Genomic DNA, 9,102 nt, shown 5'->3' with positions numbered 1-9,102 from the left:
TTTTGAAAAACACTTAAAATCGATCTCTTCCTAGGAAGTTTGACCGATCTGCATGAAACTCGGTGAACATAATCTAGGGACCAATATCTAAAGTTCCCTCTTGGCAAAAGTTGGAAAACTTACTAAAACTGAGCTTCTATAAGGCAATGAATATTGCGGAGGGCATAGCTCATCACATAAAGGTGTATAACATCTCAAGGGTTTCACCCATCACCACGCAACTTTGTAGGCATATGACCACACATAATCTGAGGGGACCCCTCCATTATTGACCCCATCAAACAAAATAGGGGCACTAGAAAGCTAATTTCTTATTTAGGCCTAACTGCCATATCGATTTTTACTAAACTTGGTAGATATGTAGAACAGGACGCCTCAAGGTGACTGGAGAAATGTAACTCTAATTAGCAACTGGGTGGCGCTATAACAACAGAAAAATGGCTAAAATGTTGCTGCTGCTGTGGCAGCAATCGTGCTATCAAATCCCCCAAAACTCTGTCTGAATACATTGCTCTTCTTAATGGGTTCAGTTGCCTATTTAATCTGCAATTTCCTATGACCTGTATCCCAAACACACACCATGTGAAACTGTACATGGGCAACTGTGCAATTAATGGGTATGGACTAGTATCTATAAAATGAAAGGGTGTTTTTGCTGCCTCTCGCAGCAACTCTAGTCTGAGAAAACAAAAAAACTTCATTCACTGAGCCGACTGCTGTCAACCTTAAAGGTGGAACGTGTACTTGTATTGTTACTCAATGCATGAGTCAACAACATCAATCTATCCGCACACCTTAAATTTCAATATGACAACTTGCATTAGTTTTTATTGTCTCTATTGGATGACATACACTTTTAGTAATGAGTGGATCTTCAAGCCTTAAAAATATATATTAATTTCGACTGAATTATGTGAACTCCATATATTCTAATTCTCACTTGAAAGAAAAAAAAGCATTTTGGAATATCGTTCCTTTGGGCTACAGCAACCCTCAACCCCTGTGCTTGTCTGAGAAGGGTTAAATGCACAAACCCACTTTTTAAAAAAAAAAACATCGAGAGACACTCTCACTCCAGCCTGTTCTCCTGTTTTATTTAATTCTGAAAATGTCAGCGTAAAACCTCGTTCTGTGGACAATAAACAAGGTGCAGACTTCCATCTGTGTCACCAGTGAAGAGCAAATACAGTGCTGGATGGAGCGGTGAGTGACAACAACCCCGCCCACATTCAAGAGTACTGTTTGCAGTGAAAATGCTAAATGGACCTAGGGTTTATGTACCATGTCTGAAGGGTTACTTTTGGCTCCAAAGGTACCATACTGAAAGTGTTTGGTGTAAAGGGGCGATAGTAAATATTTACGAACACACCCGAATGTTGACCAATCAAGTACAGGTAGAGAGCCTGGTACCAAGGTCACAATGGTCAATGATCATAAGATTTTCAGACGGGCAGGCTTTAGATTCTTGCCCTGTATTACCCTGTTCTGTACTGTGGAGGCTAATGTGAGGCAATGTGCAGAGAAGAGCAGGGTTAAGTGACTAGTAAAGACATCACACTGTGAGGGCAACTGGTGGACACGTTTGAAAGGTGTGACAAGGTCTAAAGGTCTAAAAATACAAGGGTTGGAGAGAAACATGTTTTGAGGCTGGAGGGGAAGAGAACAAAACAGGGCAGGTGTTACTGTGACACTCCTAACTCTACATTGATCATTAGGAGCTCCATAGTGTTGGCCTGCCTCCTCGACATGCTCTCAGTCATGGAACACCATCCCAGTTATTACAACCTGGTCCCAATCCACAGAAATGACCGTCAAAAACAATGTGAAATTCTAAGTGCAAACTTCCAGGTGTTACTTGCCTGTGTGGACATTGGCAGCTGTTTTCTCATCTTTGGATCAATCCCACTCCTGGGACATGGTTGTGACCTTTTTCTTCCATGTCCTCTCACTCCACAGCTGGCTAAAAGGATCATCAATGATGATCAGAAACAATGCTTTAAAGGTCAAGGAGCAGATTGCAGTGTTCCAATATATTCAACCACCAGACATTTTCTTTCTAATATCTTTAAAGCACCGAAGTTAATTAGCACATAAGGAAAAGGTGAGGAGTTCAGGGGAGTGCCAGATCAAGAAAGCACACTGTGGATGAGTGAAGGTGAGGGATAGCTGTAACTGCAAAAAGATACATCAGAAGAGAACAAAAAAAGGCAGAGACTTCATAGGCTGATAGCAGTTAGCGAAGAAGAGGATGGAGCAGGTGACAAAAAATTCATCAACCACAACACCTTTACTTGAGTATTATGATCTTGTGGTGTCCACTCCTGCATCTAATAAGGTCTCAAAAGATGTCATTAGAAAAACTAAACGTGGTTATAGTCTGACCTAAGAACAATGGTCAAGGTTGTACAGCTGATGTTGGTATCTTTGTTTTGTTGCATGACCTGAAATGCAGTCACCTAATTGCACGCCTCCAGTTAAACCCTCTCAGGTTTAGACCAATCTAATCTTCTCTGTAATGCCTGAGTCATTTGGTGGGAGCTGGAGGAGGACGTTATTTTTGGTGGTGCACATTGGTTTGCTTCTGTGGGCTTCTAGGTGAAGTCACAGGGGCTATGTGCTATGATTAGCAGTGTTGCAGACTAAGAGGGGAAACAGCAGTAGCAGGCATTAACTATGTTTGCACAGCTGTTAAAGTAATGCTACCTCATTCCTCTGCTACGGAGGCAGGGCCTGCAAGCTGCAAGGATGATAGCACATTGTCCTCTCGGGACTTTAGTCACTTCAGTCCTCCCATTGTCATGAATTTGAATTTTTTTCTTTTTCTCACTGTATTTGGCTCACTTTATCTGCAGCATTTTTTCAATTATTAACATTTGCTAAAGAACTACTTTAATCACGACAACCTTTCTTCTCCTTCTCATCACTCTGTTGGCAGTGCAGGATCTGCCAATGCCAACAATTTAAATTTTGAGCTGCACTCATCAATATTTTTGTATCGACGATGGATTGAATGATTAAATGTGTTGCCTGCAGTGATGAACCTGCAAAGACTTATCCAACCAAACTGGCAGAATAAATGTTGGCATTGTACATTTCTGTAAACCATAGATACATGTATGTTGTATGATGGATATGTTGAAACTTAACGTTTCTTTATATTTCAACAAGGTTGTGGATAACGTGGTCATGTTTGGGCACAAAAAAAACTTTGACATGGTTAGGAATAGATGTGTTTTGGCTTAGAATACCCACATTTTGTGGCACAAGTGCCACTAGAATTGCAACGACAGGTCACAAAAAAAAAAAACCCTTATTACTGTAGGTGGCACAAACACCGCTGGAACTGACCTATGGCTAAGTCCCGCCCTCACAGCCAATCACAGTGTGTATAGCCATTCCCCTAACCTCGGACATTCTCTGCCTGGACGTTCATTGAAATGCATTACAGAAAGTCAGTTTTGTTCGGTTTTATGAGCTTTTTCGGAGATTTGAAGTTTAATAATGGTCAAACAGTGTGCATGGGGTACATGCAACTCAGACACAAGGTATCCTGAGAGGCTGGGTGATGGGGTGTATTTTTTACACTTTAAACCACATCTCAACCAAGAAAAGTGTCTCCTTTGGATAAAGTTGTGCGGTAACATTAGACCACAACATCAACTCAACGTGAATAAGATTAACAATGATGTCTACATCTGTTCTAAGGTAAGTCAACATTGTGTTTGAGGCAACATATTGTCACTTTGCTGGAAAGAAATATAAAGATATCTTTAACATCTCTAGCTAACGTTAGCTAAAGTTAGCCTAACATTAGCTCCTAGCTGCGTTGTTCATCATGTCACCTTGTTTGCTGGGAGTTCATTTGCCTATTTTGTTCTAGTTTTGTACTTTGGTGATCGTACATCATTGTTAGCTGTTGTCCAAAGGGCTCTAGATAAGCTAACATTAACTTCTGGAGCTTAGCTTCATTAACTTGTCTGTAATCGCAGAGATAACAAAGGTTGGCAAACGTTATGCTGAATGATTCAGTGTAAATACTGCAGCACCAAACTAACACAGAGACACTCTTGGTAAAGATGGTAAAAAGGCTGTTATCCTTTTCTCATATTCTGAGCCAAAAACCTTAACTTCAGTGGCACTTTAACTTGTTGTCTTTGATGGCAACGGCAACGAGATGCAGTTCACAAGCGTACACTGTGACCTGTAAATTCTGGCTTGTAATTTAAGCTTTTCATCGACCTTCTCAACAATAAAATGATGAATATATCCCTCCAATGCGTAGTTTAGGCCCTTTTGGTTACTTCTCAATCACATCTGATCATTATGTCCCCAAAAATCATCAATTGCCTCCTGCGACATGCCGTGTACTGTGACACCTGCCATAACGCCGGTCACTGAATGTTGATAGTTTGTCCAAGTGAGTGGAGGGGGGCGTGGCTTAGCCATAGGTCAATTCTAGCGTTAGGTCATGAAAAAACACCCACGCGTGGTGGCACAATGGCGGCTGAAAATATAGTGACGAATTAGAAAAGCTGCTGGAGATGCAGCAATGGGTTGCTAAAAACATCCACATTTAGGGGCACAAATGCTGCTGGAACGTCCCCTCCACCTGCCAATGAACAAAACAGAGCCAAAAGAAGAGTGAATATTGGAAATATATTTGTCAGGTGACCAGAAACACAACTCCACATGAAAGCTTATTTTGTACATTTGTTTGTACTGCAAAACTTTAAATAAGCAATTGTTCGCTCTTATATGACCTGCCCAAAAGAGGCAGTTGTAGCGTTCTTCCTTTGTAGAAGTTTTTGGGGAACTACATAACACTGGGTTGTCAAATTGTTGCATAGTCTTGTTATAATTTCAAGCATATAATCAAAGCAGCTACACACCTGTATGCAGTCCACATTATGACTTCTTTCTAGCATTTCTCATTAAAGTACAGTTAATATTTTCATCCAAAGAAATTAAGCTAACTTGTGTCACATAAATTAGCTGAGTGTGGGAGGACGACAACAAATTATCTGATACAGTTATATAGTTTTGAGGGATGAATAGGTACAAAAGTAATGTTTTTTTCTTTGGTGAAAGTATTAGGATTACTGAAATTGAAATTGTAAATTACAGAGAAATTATTACAGCAATTAATTGTTCAGCACCAAGCCGGCTCTGATCCCCTCTATCATCTCCATCACTCTATGCATGGATTCTATTTTAAAAGGGAATATCCCTCACTTATTGGCTTTTTAACTGGCTTTCATCCTGATGTCTATGACATGGAAGTTGGCTCTCTACACGGTCTGACACCGTCTGTTTTTGCTAATCTGGCTCTGTACTGACGCACTAATGAGAGATTGGGACATCGACACCGGGTTCAGAGTGTGCAATGACTCATAGAGAAAAATGGCCCATCATGAGAGCCGTTACTGCTCTCATTCCGCCTTTGAGCCAGAGAGTTTAGTTTTTCTCATTAAATGAATAACATCACAGTATTACCCTGTTCAGAGGTATTATAAAATCTTATATTTCCCAAAGCTGCTGAAATAAAAGGACTCGCTGTCAAATTTTGGTCCACTCCAGCTCATACTGTAACCAAGAGGGTGACATAGCCATCCAGGGAGGATTGAGATGAGAAAGACAAAAGGGTGGGGGTGGGAGTTAGGGGGGTGCGATAGAAACAGATCGGTGTGCTAATGCTAATTTCCTCGCGTTCTTCCCCGTTGATGGGGGGATAAACAGGAAGCGTTGTGGTAAATTCCGCCTGAAGAGTGTGATTGCTGACAGGCCTGACCTCTGCGCTCTCGCCATGTTTCCCCATAACTCACAATTAACGCTGACATTAGAGCATCCCTAGAGGCCCGTCCGGCTTTATTTCCCTGCCCGCCAGAAACCGGGCAGCGGCAGCGAGGCCTCTGGACCCGAGCCCAGTTCTATGATTTAGCTGGAGAGAGAGTGATAGCGAGAGGAGAGGATGGAGGGAGGTGGTGGAGGAGATGAGGGGGAAGAGGGGTACCCTGAGCACACTTTGGGGGTTTAGGGCTGTTATGGATATGGCTGTGGTAATTACTCAGCGCTTGTTATTGCCCACGCTACCACACCTGCGCCCGGCAAAATGCCGGTACAGCGCCGGAAGGCGTCCGACAACATCTGAAGAATGTCAAGGATGGCATCAAGCTGGATTAGTAAGAGATATAAACACAAACACTCCTGAAGAAAAAACCTTTTAAATTACTTTGTAATCACACAGACCTTAACAGTTGATGGCTGTACATTGTTATGTGTTATTTTGGATGGGCGAGTTTTGGCGCAGTCCTTTTATTTGGGAAAATAAACGAGCACCTGTTCTTCGACGTGTCAAATTCAATCTCACGGCTCGTTAGCGGGGCCCCTGCCCAATAACCCAGCTTTAGCACTGCTTTGGCTCCTAATTCCCATCTCTGGGCTGTCACACAGTGTCATCGCCACAGTCATTCATGTTTTTATTCATTTCACATTTCATCATTTATTTATCGCCTAGCCTGGCTGGCACACTAACACTAGCACCTCGGACAGGAGGAATGGAGGGGCTGACAGAAGACAACATTATTTCTGTGGAAAACCCACTGACCACTGACAGTGAAGGCAGCAGCCGCTGAGGAGAAGCAACCAAGCTTTTTACAGGATTTCTCATTTTTCAAGTTACCACCCATAACTGTGAGACCATCCTAAGTGGAGTATAATTGTAAACGGTGTTGATATGCTGGGCAGCATCATGATCAGTGCAGATGTGTCAGTGTCCTGAATCTGATAGATGCTAATATGATCATTTGATTTTAGTTTGATTGGTAGCATGATGCAGGTCTAAACAACAAGACTAATAGTCTATGGTTGTACTACTGGCTCTGTGAAGCTGAAATGATCATTGTAAAGAAAAACTGTTCTCCAAAATATGTTTTTTAATTAAACAGTTGTGGTCAGTGATATACCTGTTTATATTAGGTATGATGATTTGTACATTTCAAACATACCATATTGATGTTTCTAAAGTGATGTAGTATACAAGCTGACTTTTGTCTTGGGGAGGTAGAAGTCATCTGAGCTAGACCCCTGCCAAGCTGCACACCACTGCAGATTATTGTTTGACATCAACAAGCCTGTTTAATGTTTTGCAAGTCATTGCTGTGTATCCAGCAGCTTTTTAGGCTCCAAACGCAGGTGTTTTGTAGCAACCTGTCATTGTTTTTCGCCTTGTGTTTTCTGCCAACCGATCTTGCCACAAAAGTCATTGCTCTTTACTAAGGCATCACTGCTTTTCCTGTCCTGACAGTGCCCCCAAAACTGTGTATTTTAAGCCAAAGGCTGCTCTTTTCCTAACAGTATCTAAGTGGTTTTTGTGCAGAAACCTAACCACACCTCACTTCATTTTAATAACGTTGGTACGTTTGAGTACAGATTCACGTTAAATCAATCATTGCCAAATTTCTGGGTTTAGACAAGAGGTGGAAGTGCTGCACCCTAAAGCCTGAAGGCCAGTCTCAGGCAAGTCCAAGGCCTGCAGGTTTAAATTCAGATGCCCCGTAGCCACTCATGGAGCTCTGTGGCCGATCTGTTGGCTGCTCTCTTGGCCGCTCTGTCAGCCACCTGAAGGCCACTCCATCGGCCGATCCATCGGCTTCTCAGCGAGCCAAAACTAGAGCTGCAGCATCAATCTGCAACAACAGTTTTGGTGTATAGTCTCTTTTCTTTTCTATATTATTTAAGTAATAGCCTCGTATCACTGCTAGATGAGCAGACACATAGACAAGCAGACAGGCTGATAGAAACAGCAGAGCCACTCTATGTTTGATTAGAAAAGAGGAGGATTAGAACTACATTTTGGTCTGCTACATCACCCCTGCATTTTGTTCAAAAATTAAGTTTTTGTTATTACAGAGGAAGTAAAGTACTCTCTGGATACTGACACTAAACTTCAGGTACTGAAACCAGTACTGGTATCTTTCAAATGTGAATGGGGCCCAAGCCTAATACTATTAATAAAAAAATGTAAGATCATTTTCGTGGTCTGCAGACAGGTACAATGCCAATATTTTTTCTGCCGATTGGGTTGGAAATTAAACAAAATCAAGTACAAAAACGGTGAATATGCACTGCAATGTGTTCATATAGTTTCAAACATACATGTTTGTGTAAGGATATCATTATAGTAGATTTAAAGTGTGCTCAAGTCTCCTTAGCGGCCTGTTCCTGTGTGCAGCACTTTATGTTGGATGTCTGAGTGTTAGAAGGGAAGCAGATGCCCTTTTTTCCCCCGCCCCCTTCCCCTCCTCCCTAACCACCTCCCACCTCCCACCCAGGTAACAGAGCTGTCACCCTGCTCTTAACCAGATCTGAAAGCATTAACACCCTCGCCCTGTGTGCTCTCTCCCCTGGGACCTGGGCCATGGGCGACAGCAGTGTTGCCCTCCAACCGCCATGCCCCCGCCAGCGCTGGCACATGAGGATCGGCGTGGAGGGGCTGTGTGGCGCGGGCTCGCATGCGTTGGCAGCCGTGCCCAAAGTCACTCGGCAGGCCCTGGCGCAGAGCCAGTCAGTTGAGCCAAGGCCAAAAATAAAAAGACAGCCAGAGAGGAAGGGAGGGAACAGGGGACAGATGAAGAGAGAGGAAAGTAGAGGAGCATTTTCTCTTTCAGTTAGCCGTCCAACTGTTTTCTCCCTCTTCTTCTAATTGACAGAATAAATGCACCTGCCATTGTGGGGCATCACAGAAATGAGTTTTGGCGCCTGTAGAGACACCAGAGGGGGAAAGTTGGCTGGGAGAGAACAAATCAAGGGTCAACTGCTCCAGTGCATCCCATATTTCTTTCATTTACCCAACTCTACAACTACGACACCTACTTAGCGTAGGCTCCACGTCGACGTAGAGCCTACGCCAGTGCTTAATTTGTAAAATTAGAAGTAGGGGAACACTTTGGGCCTCTGAGAGAGCAGTGTTCCCCCACTCCCAAAAGTGGGGGAACACTTTTTTAAGCAGCACCCGAGCCGCCTCACTGCACGACTCTGAATGGAATGGTTGTGACATCTAGTGTTGTCACCGTACCAAAATTGGGACCCACGGTACGATACCAG

This window comes from Epinephelus moara, chromosome 19, assembly GCF_006386435.1.
Source record: "Epinephelus moara isolate mb chromosome 19, YSFRI_EMoa_1.0, whole genome shotgun sequence".
NCBI classification, from domain to species: domain Eukaryota; kingdom Metazoa; phylum Chordata; class Actinopteri; order Perciformes; family Serranidae; genus Epinephelus; species Epinephelus moara.
Note: the sequence above shows the minus strand (reverse complement) of the source record.